Source organism: Ambystoma mexicanum, chromosome 9 (genome assembly GCF_040938575.1).
Source record: "Ambystoma mexicanum isolate Mex_15411 chromosome 9, UKY_AmexF1_1, whole genome shotgun sequence".
NCBI lineage: Eukaryota > Metazoa > Chordata > Amphibia > Caudata > Ambystomatidae > Ambystoma > Ambystoma mexicanum.
Window position 1 is genome coordinate 1,110,023,256 of NC_090931.1, and position 18,324 is coordinate 1,110,041,579.

Consider the following 18,324-nt stretch of genomic DNA (forward strand, 5'->3'; position numbering starts at 1 on the left):
GAGGGTCATAGGTAGAAGGTTGCCTTATGCGCTGCCTGATCCTTCTTTCGTTCAATTGAGGAGGGAATATGTTTAGGGTACACAGTCTGCATTGTTCCACTTTAAGTGGTGTGCTTTCAAACTCCCAGAAACCACACAAGTGTCCAGCAAACACTGCCTTCTATACCGTAGCCAAGCTGTGTTCCTCAAGAGCACAGCCCCTCTATCCTTCCCCTCTTCCTGTTGGGTACACTGTGTCCACAACGCATGCCTCCTTTCTGACCAGGGTGCTCTCTACGTAATGGGGAGCACGCTGGAGCTGCTGCCAGTGCAGCGCGCCTGCTGGATAATGCCTATGTCTCTCTCGTGTAATGCCAACCCCAGGCGAGTAACCTTTCCATAACCGTACAATCTGCTCCACCGGGTCCCAAGTTTTGCCAAAATTCTAAACCAGGACATGGAAGGGGTAGAACGGTGACATGAGAATCCTTAAAGAATTGGAATCCCCCTCCCCTGCACCTGATACTTGCATTAAAGATAGCAATTGGTGCAATAACATCCAAAACGCTCTCCTCAACAAAATCACCACCCTCCAATCAAAAATCAATGCCAAACAAACCTCCTTACTCACCAACCCTCCTACCAAACCTTCCATAACCCCCACGATCTCCTTTTCTCACACCCCTTTTAGCTTCACCCCACTTACTATCCTCGAGGTCGAAAACATCATTCGCATTTTCAAACCATCTAACTGCCAAGGTGACTCCTGCCCAGCACCTATTATTAAGGAAGCGGCACATGACCTCGCTCCTTTCATAACTACCTTCATTAACTCCTCATTCCTAACTGGAACGGTACCCAATAACTTAAAGGACGCAAGGGTTATCCCTCTCCTAAAAAAAACGACTCTAGACCCTGAAACTCCAACCAACTACAGACCTATCACCACCATACCGTTCTTACTCAAAATACTTGACAGAGCAGCATACCTGCAAATTCAGAACTACTTGGAAACCAATAACCTCCTCGGCTCTAGACAATCGGGCTTCAGACCTAAGCATGGGACTGAAACAGCCTTATTAGACCTCAAAACCCAAATTGAGGACATTAAAGACAACGGCAAACTGGCCCTTCTACTTCTACTGGACCTATCCGCGGCCTTCAATTTGGTCAATCACCAAATACTATGTCGGCATCTGAAATCCACCGCCCACTTTTCCGACAATGCATCCAATTGGATCAGGCCATTCCTTGACAACAGGCACATGAGAGTTTTCTCTCCGACTTCATCGGCTGATCCCACTCCAGTCCCTCGTGGAGTCCCTCAAGGGTCTTGTGTCTCCCCAACTCTCTACAATGTCTTCACCAAACCACTATTTGATGTGCTTGAGACTATCTGGGCGTCACCTACACGAATTACGCCAATGACACCCAGATACTCATACCCATCACTGGTGACTACATTGCCGACTCCAAAGCCCTCAATGATATCTACCTTGTCATCCAAGCATGGATGGCCCAACATGAGCTGTGCCTCAACAATGACAAGACTGAGCTTCTCATTTTAGGTATGCAACAGAGACTTAAACTGAGTTCTCTGTTCGGCTCCTTTAACATTGACGGCAACCTAATTAAAGTTTCCAAAGACACAAAAACTTTGGGTATTTATCTGGACTCCTCCCTGACTCTCACGAGGCAAACCAATGCAGTAGCTACTGCATCTGCGTACACCTACAAACTGATCTCAGCCTGTCGCCCATTCCTCACCACTCAGAATTGCATCACTTTGGCCAGGACTCTGGTTATGTCCAAACTGGACTACTGCAATGCTCTGTGCCAAGGCACTAACCAGGGCAATCTCAACAAACTTCAGATTACCCAAAATAATGCCATCAGAGCGGCCCTCGATATCCCCCGTTCTGCTCATATCTCAAAAACCAGGAATAACCTCAATTGGCTCTCAGTCACCCAAAGAATCTCACCTAAAGCACTGGCCCTCACATACAAATGTGTAAACCATCAGGCCTCACGATTTATACAACATATCCCATCACGAGTACTCAGATCTGCACAATCCCAAGGCCTTGCGATGCCTAGATTCAAGCTCCAATCTGCAGGGGGTGCCATCTTCCCTGTCCTGGCGGCCAAGCTCTGGAACACCGTACCTCTCTCTATCAGAACCCTACCCTCATTCAACCTTTTCAAACACAAAGCCAAGCTCTGGCTAGCCTCATCTCACTAACAACAGTTCTTCTGACCATGGGTGGACCACTGTGTCCCTGTTATGCTTTGCTCCTCCACTACTGATCTGCTGTTGCTCCAAATTGTAACGTCAATTGTATATTTCTGCTCGTTGCTCTGAATGGTAACTAACGTCAATTGTATATTTTGTTCACAATTTATTGTAACCACTGTAACTATGTCATGCCTGTAACGCTCTTCTAAGATATGCGCCTGGTTGCCCTTGGGCCTGGTCTGCGCTATAAAAATAAAACAAATACAAATGAACTATGCAAAGAGACTGATGGAACACTCATTATGAACCCTCAGGATTGTGCCAACGCAACACCACTTAAAGCATGAAGAGAAGTCGAGCCAAGAGCCATCTTTGCTTACTATAATAGTGGGCACATGCAAAGCTCTGGCAGAATGGGCAGGAACGCCTGCCATGGAGGGATGTCCCAGGGAGGACAGACTAGAATGTGTTAGTGCAAGAAACTATCCAAAGAGCCATTGATGTCTTCAGCATTTGCTCCCCTGGTATCAAAAGGCTGCAGGTGGAGACTGGAAATCATGAACAGGGTCAAATGAACATTTTTGAGTTGTTGAAACATCTGGGGGTTCTCTCAAAATATACATTCTGGGCAAAGCATTCAGTAGAATGTACAGAACAGTACATTTCAAAGTATTTGTCAAATGGAAGGCACAACACCATGAAGACATGCCTCCCAGGAAGCCACTTTAACCATCTGGAACTGGGACAAATGTGATGAGTCCCAGGACTCGTGGGGCCTTTAGAAACCTTCTTGGCTATGTGTTCTTGGAATGACAGGCTGCTGTCGACGGTAAAGTCTAAAGATGGTTTGAATCCGAGATTTGCAGATCAAAATCTTCTAGGCACTTATTATTAAACCATTTTTGGACATGTTGTTGTTTAGCCAGGGGACCGACGAGACAAATTCAGTCTGGGAGGGGCTAAGTATGAGGTAGGCAGTCGACATCCAGGACTGGATGATGGTTAGGTATTTTGTCGTGTGGATGTTTTACTCTTATGTACGACTGAGTATCGTCTGCATATGGCTATATTTGAGGATGGTGTCTAGAGGAACCATATGAATGTTCAAGACGACTGGTGAGAGGATGAAGCCTTGGGGCACTCCGCAGGAGACTGGGCATCAGTTAGAATGCAACCTGTTCATCTGGAGGCTTTATGTCTGGCCATGATGTAAACTAATTCAGGTTAGTGCCAGTGAATACCTTCCAGGTGGCGAGGAGGGAGAAGAGGATGCAGTGGTCAATGGTTTCTAATGTCACTGAGAGGTCAAGGAGGACGAGAAGGCATGAGGCACCCTTACATGTTACAAAGTACTGTCGACTTAGTTTTAAGACAAAACTGAAGACATGATAAAGCACTATAAAAAGTTCAATCAAATTAAAGTGGAATGGGTACAGTTTTTCATCAGCTTGTGAATGCCTGGCAGAATAGCAGACATTTCTGGGTGCCAGAGGACATGTTTGCAGTTGCGGTTTTGAGATGTTCATTACAGCACTCGCCAGCCTTACCTGGTGGGGTTGCTACTGAGGCAGCCTGTCTTTGCTTCATAGGCAATACAGTGCAGGACTTTGATAGGGCATAACATAGTGGCAACACACAATCTTTGCAGGAAGCCACCTGAACCTGTTGGGATAGTGTGTAGATGTGCTATTATTTATGGATCACTTACTGCAGATCCACTATATTTGGTTGTGAATCAAATGGTATTTGTTGCAATGTTAAAAGGTTACTTGCTTCTTTGTCCAGAAAACTTAAAGCACAAGAATAGTCATCTGGGATGTTATGAGCTAAGATATCCAAGAATACAAACACATGGTATTACCCAAATTGTTCGAACACAATTGTTCGAATTACCTAATTGACCGAAAGTCGAGGGTCCGAATTGACCTTTGGGTTTGGTTATATATATATGGGATACATTACTCAATGTAATCGTATTTCTGATGCTTGTATCTGCTTAGATTCACATGCTGTGCATAGGCCGACATCTAGTGGAAGCTGCGGAGTATTACAGTTTGTTTTTTGAAACTCGAAAATGGGCGTCGACACAGGGCGTGCCAGTAATACTATCCCTAGTGTGACGTCCCCTGTACCCATGATCCCTCACGCGTCTAGGACCCTCAGATTGTATTTTTTCTGACATGAGGTAGCATAAGGAGTAGCGTGAGTACAGATGATCCAAGCAGATAGAAGATATATAAGATAAGACTACAAGCATCCATGCGCCTTCTCTCAGAGGGGAGGAAGGGTGGGTCGCATGTGAATCTAAGCAGATACAAGCATCAGAAATACGATTACGGTGAGTAATGTATCCCTTCTGAGGCTTGTGGAATCTGCTTAGATCACATGCTGTGCATAGATTAGCGAGCAGTGTTAGAAAGAGGTGGGATTTGAGAAGGGTCATGAGCAAATAAATGTCTTAGAACCGCTTGTCCCACTTGAGTATCTGTCTTGGAATGGGTGTCAATGCAGTAGTGCTGAGTAAAAGTGTGAATAGAGCTCCAAGTAGCTGCTTTGCAAATGGTGTCAAGGGGAACATTTGCAATGAAAGCCAGAGTGGCCCCAATGCCTCTTGTCGAGTGGGCTCTGGGCGTAGAAGGCAAAGTTTTGTCAGAAAGAGAGTAACACAACTGGATACAGTTGACAATCCACCTGGAGATGGCACCCTTAGAGACGCGATCTCCCTCCTTGCCTGTGGCTACGGAGACAAACAGTTGATCTGTGTTCCTAAGCGGTCTGGTCTTGTTTACGTAGTAAAGGACCGCCCTACGCACATCTAGGGTGTGTAGTATAACCTCAGCCAAGCTTTGTGGGTTTTGGAAGAAAGCCGGAAGCTCGATGGACTGGTTTACATGGAATTTGGAAATAAACTTAGGTGAGAACCTAGGGTGTGTCCGTAAAATCAGTTTATCCTTATGAATAGTAAAGAAAGGATCCCGCACTGACAGAGCCTGAATTTCACTGACCCTTCTTATGGATGTAATGACTACTAAGAAGGCAGTCTTAAAGGTCAGGTGTTTGAGACTCGTTTTATGCATGGGCTCGAATGGGGGGCCCATGAGTTTAGATAGCACCACGTTCAGGTCCTATCCTGGTGGTGGGTTAGAAATAGGAGGGTGAAGTCTCTTTACTCGTTCCATGAAGGCCTTAACTACTGGTACTTTCCACCATGACACCTTGTTATGGGAAGTGGTGTATGCTGACAGGGTTGCCAGGTGTACCTTCAGTGAGTTAAAAACCAGCCCTGCATCCAGCAGGTGGAGCATGTAAGTAACAATAGTGGAAGAAGTGCAATCAACTGGGTTGATTTGCTTACTCTGGCACCAGATTACGAATCTCTTCCATTTGTCAAAGTAGCAGTGCCTCGTGTTGGGCTTCCTAGCCTCTTTTAGGATGTCCATACACCTCTGTGGTAATTTCAGATGTCCAAACTCTATGACCTCAGGAGCCATGCTGCCAGGTTCATTGAGTTGGGTGGAGGGTGCACTGTTTGACCTTGGTGCTGGGACAATAGGTTGTACCAGCTCGGAAGTCTGATGGGTTCGCACACCGCCAGTCTGCGTAGGTGTGGGAACCATGGTTGTTTCGGCCACATGGGAGCAACCAGGACGAGCGTCATTGATTCTCTGTTCATCTTGTTGACCACCTTCCTGATTAGAGGAGTTGGTGGAAAAGCGTATGCAAACATCCCTGACAAGTTCATCCACAGGGCGTTCCCCTGGGAGTCTGGTTGGGGGATCCTGGATGCGAATCCTGGGCATTGTCTGTTTTCGCTTGTGGCGAATAGGTCTATAGTGGGGAAACCCCACTGAGAGAAGATGTCTTCTACGACTTCACTCGTGTTCCTCTGGGAGGGGGTCTCTGCTCAGAGCATCCGCTAGGGAATTGAGATCCCCTGGAACATGTTGTGATGACAGGAAGATGTTCCGTCTGAGTGCCCATATCCAGATTTTCTGGGCAAGCTTGGACAGATTTGGTGAGCGAGTCCCTCCTTGTTTGTTCAGGTAGAACATGGCTGTAGTGCCGTCCGTCTGGATTTGCACTGACAGGTTTAAAAGGTAGGGTTCGAAAGCTTGAAGCGTTCTGAATACTGCCAGAAGCTCTAGAAGGTTGATGTGATTCTTGGCCACTGCGTGAGACCAGAGACCCTGAGCTGTGTGGTGGAGATGGTGAGCTCCCCATCCCGTCGTCAGGCATGCATCGGTTGTGACTACTGCCTGTATCTCGGGATCGTAAAAGGGTTTCCCCTTGGACAGATTCTCTCTTGTCCACCAGTGAAGGCTTTGTACCAGTGTTGGCGAAACAACCACTAGATCGTCCCACTGACCACTTGCCTGAGACCACTGTTTCGCCAACCATTCCTGCATGGGACGCATGCGCAGGCGCGCGTGGGGGACCAGGTAAGTACATGACGCCATCATGCCCAGCAAACGCATTGCTTTGCGTACCGTTATCTGGCGACCATACTGGTATTGCGGAATTTGCAGCAGTATATTCCGAATTCTTTCCTCTGAAGGAAAGGTCAACCCCTCTTGAGTGTCTAGGATAGCTCCTAAGAATTGTTTGGATGTGCTTGGCACTAGACTTGACTTTTTCTCGTTTATTGAGAAGTCCAATTCGAAGAGGAGGTCGATAGTCCTTTGAATGTTTGTTCTGCAAATTACTGGGGTTTCCCCCGTTATGAGCCAGTCGTCCAGGTAAGGGTACACCGGGATTGCCTCCCTGCGTAGGTGTGCTGCCGCCACCGCCAGTACCTTGGTGAATACCCTTGGGGCCAAAGCTATCCTGAAGGGCAGTACCTTGAACTGGTAGTGCCGACTGTCCACCTTGAAGCGCAAGTATTTTCTGTGCGCTGGGAACATGGAAATATGAAAATAGGCATCTTTCATGTCCAATGTTGCCATGTAATCCCCCTTTTTTAGGAGGGGGATTACCTCTTGGAGAGTTGTCATGCAAAACTTCTGGGGCTTGACATACTTGTTGGCAGGCCGTAAATCCAATACTGGGCGCATTGTCAAATCTTTTTTTGGCACAAGGAAGTAAGTTGAATAAATACCCTTGTTTACCTGGTGGCCCTGGATGAGTTCTATCGCGTCCTTTGCTAGCAGATTGACGATCTCTTCTAGGAGGATCTTCTGGTGTTCCAAAGAATGTATTTTTTGTCGTGGAGGATGGTCTCGGGGACGCTCTAGTAGTTCTATACAGTACCCCGCGGATACTGTTGACAGCACCCATCTGTCTGATGTGATCCCTTCCCAAGCTTGGGTGAAGTCGGAAATGCGTCCCCCTACTGGGGTTGCGTGAGAAGGGACCCTGAACGGAGCGTCACTGTTTCGGTGGAGGCATGCCACCTCCTTTATTGGGGCTGCCTCTACCTCTACCACGTCCTTTCTTATTCCCCCTACCGTAACCCTGGGTAGACTGCTGGTTATTATTGTTCCACTGTGTACCCTGGCCCTGGGAATAGTTAGAACCTCTTTGGGAATTTTGGCCGCGTGGGTGACGAAAATTGCCATTCCCTCTCTGATTAGGGGGTTTAGTGGTTAGCTGGCCTAGGGATTTGAGTGTTTCATACTCGTCCTTAGCATTCTTTAGTGCGTCCTCAACCGCCTTACCAAACAACAGATCCGGCTCCACCGGTTTGTCCAATAGTGACGCCTGTGTTTCAGCCTTAAATCCAGACTGGCGTAGCCAAGCGTGTCTCTTAATAACATTTCCTTCTGCTATTAATCTGTCTGCGTTATCTGCGGCATCAAAGGTTGCCTTTAAAATGCAACCTGACATGGCTCTCCCCTCCGCTGAAACTCGTGCCAATTGGCTCTTTAAGGGTTCTGGTGCGGAGTCTATGAGTGCCGCGACCTCTTCCCACTGATGGCAGTTGTAGCTGGCCAACAGGGTGGTGGAGTTGGCAATCCTTGCCTGGTAGGCGGAAGTGGAGGCCACTTTCCTGCCTAACCCGTACAGTCTTTTGCTCTCCTTGTCGGGAGGAGCCTCGGACAATGATAAGAGTGTTCCAGCCCTCTTACGGGTGTTAGTAACAACCAGAGAGTCCGGCTTTAGATGCCCTCTTATATATAGTGGGTCTGATTGGGCCGCCTTGAAAAGTTTTTCAATCCTAGGGTTCACTGCTCTGGTGAGGTTAGGATTGAGGAGTGACGGGTCTATTCTTCTTTGAATAGATGTTAGGATAGGGATGGCCTGAGCAACAGGCCTCCTCTCCCCCACTAACTCTTCTGCGAAGTCTCTTTCCTCCTGGGCACCCTGGGTGTCGATGTGGAAATGTTCGGCTGCTCGAGACAGCACTTCATTCAGGAGTGGCTGGTTGTTGACAGGGGAGTCGGTAATGGGGGCCTCTCTTTCTACTGGGGAGTCTACCCTGTAGGGGTCTTCCTCCTCCTCATCTTGATCCTCATCATCCCCATAGTAGCCTGTCCCGGTTTGTTCCTCCACCATGCCCAAATCTGGATCCTCAACAAAGAATGTCTCTCCCTGGTAAGGAGAGTAGGGCTGGACGTAGAAGGGGTCTGAAGACCCTGTTGGTGTCTCAAAGTGGGACCTTGCCCTTGGAGGTATAGGATCCTTAGAGACAGAGGGTGCTGACCCGTCGGGAGTATAAGCAAGAAAGTGCTCTGGGTTTTTTGCATAAAAATCTGCCAAAGATGACATTCTTGACATTACCCTATCTATGTCAACAATGGTCCATTCTCTGGAACTGGGAATTACCCTTTCTGGGAGTTTTTTTAATTTATCCTGACTAGACTTGGTAGCCTCTGCAGGGGTTTTGGTGTTATTAGAAGACGTGGACTTGTCTTTCTGTTTTTGAGGAGTCGAGTGTTCTACGGGCTTGGACGTGGGTAGAGACTGCTTCCTTTGCTGTTTCCCTCCCACCCCGTGACTGGAGGAGTGTTTCCCATGTGTTTTAGGGCCCTCTGAGCTTTTCGACGCCTGGCGTCGAGGTTCGGGGGTCTTGACCCTATCCTTCGAGCGTGGAAGTAGGGGTTCGGGATCTGCGGGCGCCGACTCTTGGAGTGCGGCCTGAGGGTGGAAGTCGGCTTCGTCTCCCGACGATCGAGCTTCCGTGACCTTAGGGAGCGAGGCACTCTTGGCAATAGTGGATGCTTGCCTGGCGTCGTGTGGCGATCTAGATCGAGAGCGCCCAGAGGACGCCGATTCGGACCGTTCTCTACGTGCCTCTTTCCGAGAACTCGACGTGCGCGTCGAGTCTCTGTTGGACTTTGTGTGTTTTGTGAAAGTGTCATGGGAAGCGCTTGTGTCGCCGGGGGTGTTCCCCATAGCTGGCCTGCCGGTCGACCTTCCGAGGTCGTGGACTTGCGCTCGGCTGTCTTTCGACGCCATAAAGCCCTCGCCGTCCGAAAGTACGGCGTCGCTGAAGGCGCCCTCCGCTGCCATGGCCTCTTGACGCCTGGCATGGTGGGCGCAACGCTTGATTGAACGGTCCTTAAGTGTTTTAGGCTTAAACGTACTACAGGCTCTGCAATTTGCCTCAGGGTGGTCCCTCGGCAAGCAGAGGTTGCACGTGGCGTGCCTGTCGACCCAAGGGTATTTGCGATTGCACTTGGGGCAGAATTGGAAAGGGGTACCCTCCATACGCACCTTGTGGCAGCGGGCTGGTAAATGTAGGAACATATAAGTGTGTCTATATATTACAAGAGTGTAGAGTATGACCACCCCCCACTCTCCCTACTTGCAGGGGCTTGGCCAGCGGCCCAGGCCCGGCCGAGATGGAAGCCTCGAGGCCCAAAGTCGTTGTGCAGTCGACGGTCGAAATCCTCTCCGATCCGGCGTCGAGTGTAGAAATTCGGTATCTCGACATTGGGGTGGAGAAGGGGTAAAATTATCAATATTTTGCAAAATGATGGCTTAGTGCCAGGAACTCCGCAAAATGCTTCCGACCAGTATGGCGGAAAAAAACAATCTGAGGGTCCTAGACGCGTGAGGGATCATGGGTACAGGGGACGTCACACTAGGGATAGTATTACTGGCACGCCCTGTGTCGACGCCCATTTTTGAGTTTCGAAAAACAAACTGTAATACTCCGCAGCTTCCACTAGATGTCGGCCTATGCACAGCATGTGATCTAAGCAGATTCCACAAGCCTCAGAAATGTATATTTATATGGGATACATTACTCACCGTAATCGTATTTCTATTGCTTGTATCTGCTTAGATTCACATGCTGTGCACAGACCGACATCTAGTGGAAGCTGCGGAGTATTACAGTTTGTTTTTCGAAACTCGAAAAATGGGCGTCGACACAGGGCGTGCCAGTAATACTCTCCCTAGTGTGACGTCCACTGTACCCAAGATCCCTCACGCGTCTAGGATCCTCAGATTGTATTTTTTCTGACATGAGGTAGCATGAGGAGTAGCGCGAGTACAGATAATCCAAGCAGATAGATAGAAAGGTAAGACTACAAGCAACCATGCGCCTTCTCTCAGAGGGGAGGAAGGGTGGGTCGCATGTGAATCTAAGCAGACACAAGCATCAGAAATACGATTACAGTGAGTAATGTATCCCTTCTGAGGCTTGTGGAATCTGCTTAGATCACATGCTGTGCATAGATTAGCGAGCAGTACCTGAAGAAGGAGGTGGGATGTGAGAAGGGTCATGAGCAAATAAGTATTTTAGAACCGCTTGTCCCACTTGTGTATCTGCCTTGGAATGGGTGTCAATGCAGTAATGCTGAGTAAAAGTGTGAATAGAGCTCCAAGTAGCTACTTTGCAAATGGTGTCAAGGGGTACATTTGCAATGAAAGCCAGAGTGGCGCCAATGCCTCTAGTAGAGTGGGCTCTTGGCGTGAAAGGCAGAGTTCTTTCAGAGAGTGAGTAACACAGCTGGATACAGTTAATAATCCACTTCGAGATGGCACCTTTAGAGACGCAATCCCCCTCTCTGCCTGTAGCTACGGAGACAAACAGTTGATCTGTTTTTCTTAGCGGTCTGGTCTTATTTACATAGTAGAGGACCGCCCTACGCACATCTAGGGTGTGTAGTTTCACCTCAGCCGAGCTTTGAGGGTCCTGGAAGAAAGCCGGAAGCTCGATGGAGTGGTTTACGTGGAATTTAGATATAAACTTAGGTGAGAACCTAGGGTGTGTGCGTAAAACAGGTTTGTCTTTATGGACAGTAAAGAAGGGATCCTGCACTGACAGAGCCTGAATTTCACTGACCCTTCTTATAGAAGTAATAGCTACTAAGAAGGCCGTTTTATAAGTCAGGTGTTTGAGACTGCTTTTATGCATGGGCTCGAAAGGGGGTCCCATGAGCTTAGATAGCACCACATTAAGGTCCCACCCTGGTGGTGGGTTTGAAATAGGAGGGTGAAGTCTCTTTACTCCTTCCATAAAGGCTTTAACTACTGGTACTTTCCACCACGAGACCTTGTTATGGGAAGTGGTGTATGCCGACAGGGCTGCCAGGTGTACTTTCAGTGAGTTAAAAACCAATCCTGCGTCTAGCAGGTGGAGCATGTATGTAACAATAGTGGAAGGAGTGCAATCAACTGGGTTGATTTGTCTACTCTGGCACCAGATAACGAATCTCTTCCACTTGTCAAAGTAACAGTGCCTTGTGTTTGGTTTCCTAGATTCCTTTAGGATGTCCATACACCTCTGTGGTAAATTGAGATGTCCAAACTCTATGACCTCAGGAGCCATGCTGCCAGGTTCATTGAGTTGGGTTGCTTATGCACTGTTTGACCTTGGTGCTGGGACAGTAGGTTGTACCAGGCTGGAAGTTTGATGGGCTCGCACACCGCCATCCTGCGTAGGTGTGGGAACCACGGTTGTCTTGCCCACATGGGAGCAACTAGGACGAGCGTCATCGACTCTCTGTTCATCTTGTTCACCACCTTCCTTATGAGAGGAGTTGGTGGAAAAGCGTACACAAACAACCCTGACCAGTTCATCCACAGGGCGTTCCCTTGGGAGTCTGGTTGGGGGAACCTGGATGCAAATCCTGGGCATTGTTTGTTTTCCCTTGTGGCGAATAAGTCTATAGTGGGGAAACCCCACTGAGAGAAGATATTTTCTTCGACCTCTCTGTGTCGAACCCATTCGTGTTCCTCTGGGAGGGAGTCTCTGCTCAGAGCATCCGCTAGGGAATTGAGCTCCCCTGGAACATGTTGTGATGACAGGAAGATGTTCCGTCTGAGTGCCCATATCCAGATTTTCTGGGCAAGCTTGGACAGATTTGGCAAACAAGTCCCTCCTTGCTTGTTCAGGTAGAACATGGCTGTTGTGCTGTCCGTCCGGATCTGCACTGACAGGTTTAGTAGGTGGGGCTCGAACGCTTGAAGCGCTCTGAATACTGCCAGAAGCTCTAGCAGGTTGATGTGGTTCTTGGCCACTGAGGGAGACCAGAGACCCTGTGCTGTGTGGTGGACATGGTGAGCTCCCCACCCCGTCAGACATGTATCGGTTGTGACTGCTGCCTGTACTTCGGGATCGTAAAAGGGTTTTCCCTGTGCAAGATTCTCTCTTGTCCACCAGTGAAGGCTTTGTACTAGTGTTGGCGAAACAACCACTAGATCGTCCCACTGACCACTTGCCTGAGACCACTGTTTCGCCAACCATTCCTGCATGGGACGCATGCGCAGGCGCGCGTGGGGGACCAGGTAAATACATGACGCCATCATGCCCAGTAAATGCATTGCTTTGCGTACCGTTATTTGGTGACCGGACTGATATTGCGGAATTTGCAGTAGTATATTCCGAATTCTTTCCTCTGAAGGAAATGTCAACCCCTCTTGAGTATCTTAGATTGCTCTTAGGAAGTGTTTGGAGGTGCTTGGCACCAGGCTTGACTTTTTCTCGTTGATTGAGAAGCCTAATTCGTGGAGGAGGTCGAAAGTCCTTTGAATGTTTGTCCTGCAAATTACTGGGGTTTCCCCCATTATGAGCCAGTCGTCCAGAAAAGGGTACACCGTGATTGCCTCCCTGCGTAGGTGTGCAGCCGCCACCGCCAGTACCTTGGTGAATACCCTTGCTGCCGAAGCTATCCCGAAGGGCAGTACTTTGAATTGGTAGTGCCGACTGTCCACCTAGAAGCGCAAGTACCTTCTGTGCACTGGGAACATGGAAATATGAAAATAGGCATCTTTCATATCCAAGGTTGCCATGTAATCCCCCTTTTTTAGAAGGGGGATTACCTCTTGTAGCGTAGTCATACGAAACTTTTGGGGCTTGACATACTTGTTGGCAGGCCGTAAGTCCAATACTGGGCGCATTGTCAAATCTTTCTTTGGCACAAGGAAGTAAGTTGAATAAATACCCTTGTTTACCTGGTGTCCCGGGACGAGTTCTATCGCGTCCTTTTCTAGCAGAATGGCGATCTCCTCGAGGAGAATCTTCTGATGTTCTAAAGAGAGTACTCTCTGTCGTGGAGGATGGTTCCGGGGACGCTGCAGTAGTTCTATACAGTACCCTGTGGATACTGTTGACAGCACCCATCTGTCTGATGTGATCCCTTCCCAAGCCTGGGTGAAGTTGGAAATGCGTCCCCCTACTGGGGTTGCGTGAGAAGGGACCCTGAACTGAGCGTCACTGCTTTGGTGGAGGCGTGCCGCCTCCCTTGCTGGGGCTGCCTCTGCCTTTACCACGACCTCTCCTATTACCCCTGCCGTAACCCTGGGTAGACGGTTGGCTGTTGTTCCACTGTGTACCCTGCCCCTGGGAATAGTTAGATCCTCTCTGGGAATTTTGGCCGCATGGGCGACGAAAATTACTATTCCCTCTCTGGTTAGGGGGTTTATTGGTTAACTGGCCAAGGGACTTGAGTGTCTCATATTCGTCCTTGGCATTCTTCAGTGCGTCCTCGACCGCCTTACCAAACAACAGATCGGCTTCCACCGGTTTGTCCAACAATGATGCCTGGGTTTCTGCCTTAAAACCAGACTGCCATAACCACGCATGTCTCTTGATAACAGTGCCTTCTGCTATCAATCCGCCTGCGTTTTCCGCGGCGTCAAAGGTTGCTTTCAAAATGCAACCAGACACGGCTCTACCCTCAGCGGAAATCCGAGCTAACTGGCCCTTTAAAGGTTCCGGAGCAGAGGCTATGAGTGCCGCGACTTCTTCCCACTGATGGCAGTTGAAGCTGGCCAACAGGGTGGTGGAGTTTGCAATCCTTGCCTGATAAGTGGACGTTGAGGCTACTTTCCTACCGAAACCATATAGTTTTTTGCTCTCCTTGTCTGGAGGAGCTTCGGACGATGATAAGGGTGTTCCAGCCCTCTTACGAGTGTTAGTGACAACTAGGGAGTCTGGCTTCAGATGTCCTCTTATATAGAGAGGGTCAGACTGGGCTGCCCTGAAAAGTTTTTCAACCCTGGGATTGACTGGGATTGACTGCTCTGCTGAGGTTCGGGTTCACCAGAGACGGGTCTATTCTTCGCTGAATGGACTTAAGGATAGGGATGGTCTGGGCAACAGGCCTCCTTTCTCCCACTAACTCCTCGGCGAAGTCCCTCTCCTCCTGGACACCGTGGGTGTCAATATGGAAATGTTCTGCTGCACGTGCGAGAACCTCGTTTAGGAGGGGTTGGTTATCGACAGGGGAGTCGGTAACCGGGGCTTCGTTTTCTACCTGCCTGGGCCTCCGTGAGTGTTTATTTTAATTGTAAAAAAAAAAAGTTTGTTTCTTCGCGCTCCTAGCGCGGTGTTTGGCCTGCTCCTGCTCCCCCCTCCCACTTCCTGGTCTTCCTCTCCCTCCCCGCCTCCCTGCCCGCCCACCCCCCCCCCCTCTGATTGGCTGTGTGCCTGCCTCCCCTCTGGCCTACTCGACGGCCGTTCCCCCCGCTCGCTTCTTTCTCCAGCTGAGCGTGGAGAGCGGTCGCCGGTGGCCTGAGGGGAACAGCAGGCCTGGGAAGCCCTGCCTGGGCCTCCGTGAGTGTTTATTTTAATTGTAAAAAAAAAAAAGTTTGTTTCTTCGCGCTCCTAGCGCGGTGTTTGGCCTGCTCCTGCTCCCCCCTCCCACTTCCTGGTCTTCCTCTCCCTCCCCGCCTCCCTGCCCGCCCACCCCCCCTTCCTCTCCCTCTGCCTATAACCTCCCCCTCCTGGGCAGCCCTCTGCCCGGCAGCCCCCGCGGCTAAGGGCCCCAGGCCAAGGGCGACTCCTACAGTGCGGCTCCCTGTGTGTCTGCAGGTGTCCGCAGGGGACGCCAGGCGCCAGTTCCACCTGTTCTCCGTTCCCCGGCCCACCCCTCCTACGCCTGGTTACATCCGCATGGGGCCTTGCCTCACTGTATTCACAGTTGAGGTAAACTAGGGTGTTTTTTTCTCCCCTCGCAGGATTCTCAAACTTAGGTGGCCCGGTACCTAATACGCTTTACTGTTTGCTCTGAACTGTGGTAAACTAGGGTGCTTTTCTCCCCTCGCAGGATTCTCAAACTTAGGTGGCCCGGTACCTAATACGCTTTACTGTTTGCTCTGAACTGTGGTAAACTAGGGTGCTTTTCTCCCCTCGCAGGATTCTCAAACTTAGGTGGCCCGGTACCTAATACGCTTTACTGTTTGTTTGCTCTAATTGTGGTAACTTGTGCTTGCCGCTCACTTCCTGTCTGCGTGCTCTCGTTTCGTCTGTCTCCCCCCCCCTCCCCTCCCTTCTACTCCATGGTGCTCTCTGTCTCGCCTATCTTCTCTAACTGCTTCTCCATTGACTATCCTGCTCTCCTCACTAAATCTGGTAGGAAAAGGTTTAAAAAGGACATCCTGGTCTCCAACCCAGGCCTCCCTATCGCTGACACCTACACTAATGCCTGCTCTAAGGAAACTCTCACTGACATCCTCTTTTCGTGCCTTTGCCTGACCTATGGACCCTTCATATGGTCTCTGTGCTCTCTCCTTTCTCCTCCTCTCCCATTAATGGTGGCACCCGTTGGGATGTCCTCTTGGCCCCCTTCCGCTCCTCTAAGGCCATCATTAATGTCTACGCTAATGGGACCGTCTTGGTCCAAGGCCCTCAGGCCAACCTTCACCTCTTCGATAGACGCTTCCCACGCCTCATCAACTTCCTCTCCTCTCCTGCTGTCCCCCCTCCTCTATCCTTGGCTACCTTGCCTCTACCCTCCCTCCCTGCCCCCTCTCGTGCTCCTTCTTCACCTCCTTCTTCAATACCTCCGCAGGGCGTACCTCTGATCTGTACCCCTCCCCGGAAGTTCTTCAAGGATGGCAGCCTCCTCCACATTGCCACTCTAAACACTCGCTCTGCCATCAAGCACTCCTCCGATATCTGTCACCTTCTTGAGGAACTGGACCTCGACGTCCTTTGTCTCACTGAGACATGGTTCACAGCCAGCTCTGCCACCAGCTTTGACACACTCCTACCTGACGGTTACAAGATCCTCTCCATGCCCAGGCCTAACCGTGCAGGGGGTGGTGTTGCCCTTATCTTCCCTGAGTGGATTCCTGCCACTGTCACTCCTACGCAGACCTACTCCTCTTTTGAATGTCTTGTCTGCCGACTCTCTCTCGCTCCTAGCCATTCCCTTACCGTGGCTACTATCTATCGGCCACCTGGTCAAATTTCCTCCTTCCTCTCTGAGTGGGCTGACCTCTCCTCCTCACTCCTGTCCTCAACCACTCAACTCCTCTTTCTTGGCGACTTCAACATCCACCTTGATGCCTCCAGTCCCCCCACTGGTCTCTTTCGTAACCTCTGCGACTCTCTCTCACTCTCTATTCTCCCGTCTGGGCCTACTCACTCTGCTGGGCACACTCTTGATGCTCTGATCTCTTCTGACCTTCCCCTCTCCGTCCCTCTCTCCACTCCTCTCTCCTGGAGTGATCACTTTCTCCTATCCTCCTACCTCACCCTCCCTACCCCACAGGCAAAGCCACCGACTTCACTGCCACCCACCTTCTCGGTCATCCGACCCATGAAGCGTGTGTCAGTTGAGGCTTTCGCTGCTACCTTCTCACCCCCCCCCTGCCCCTTCGGCTGACTCCCACCCTGACACAGCCCTCTCCATGCTCCACTCTGCTATATCTGTTACTCTTGATATCCTTGCCCCCGTCATGAGAATCCGCCTGAAGCCCAAAGCCAAATGTAACTCCTGGTATGACTCGGATCTCGTCACCCTAAAACGCAAGTGCAGGGTTGCCGAGAGGAAATGGCGTGCATCATGTTCATCCTCTAACAAACTGGCCTGCCGCCTGCTCCAAAGGCAGTACCGGCTCTCTGTTCTCACCAAGAAGAGAGCCCTTATCCAAGCCCGCATCTCTGCGGCATCAAACAACTCCGCCGAACTCTTTAAAATCTGCAAGGAGCTGGCCAACCCTGTTGCAGTCTCTACCTCTCCTGTCCCCTCCCAGGCCCTCTGCACTGCACTGGCCTCTCACTTCATCTCAAAAACTCAGGACATCCTGTCCTCGCTCTCCTCCTTTCACCTCCCTCCCTCCCTTCCCGGCTCTTCCTCTGGCCCTTCTGCAGTCACCCCTCCTCCCTCTTTCTCTGCCTTTCCACCTTTCTCTGCTGACGAGGTTTCCAGACAAGTCCGATCAATGAAAGTCTCGTCTAAACAGGTTCACCCCTGTTCCTCCAAAACTATCAAGGACCACATCGACTCCCTGGATCCTGCCCTGGCTGACTTTTGCAACCACTCCTTCGCCTCTGGAGTCTTCCCTTCCCCCCTCAAGCACTCCCTTGTGCACCCTCTTCTCAAGAAACCCTCTTCCGACCCCTCCTGCCCGGCTAACTATCGCCCTATCTCCATCACTCCCTTCCTGGGCAAGCTCCTGGAGAAACTGGCCATCTCCCAGCTTAACCTCCATGCTGAATCTGATGGTAGTCTTCATGACCATCAATCTGGCTTCAGAGCTGCCAGAAGCACGGAAACTGCTCTCCTGATCATCCGTGAAGAACTGCTCTTGAACCTCGACTCCAACACTCCGTGTGTTCTCATTCTGCTCGATCTCTCCTCTGCCTTTGACACTGTCAACCATGCCATCCTGCTCAACCGTCTCCGGGAAAACCTGGGTATCACTGGTCAGGCTCTGGCGTGGCTGACCTCTTTCCTTTCAAATCAACCCTCCCAGGTCCAACTGGGGTC

The 18,324-nt window shown here is 50.2% G+C and overlaps 1 protein-coding gene across 14 annotated transcripts in view; it reads right to left on the reverse strand.

The window, feature by feature from the left end:
- The window catches only part of FMNL2 (formin like 2), a 798,413-nt gene that overhangs the window by 66,315 nt on the left and 713,774 nt on the right, over window positions 1–18,324 (reverse strand). The gene's annotated exons all lie outside the window — the stretch shown is intronic.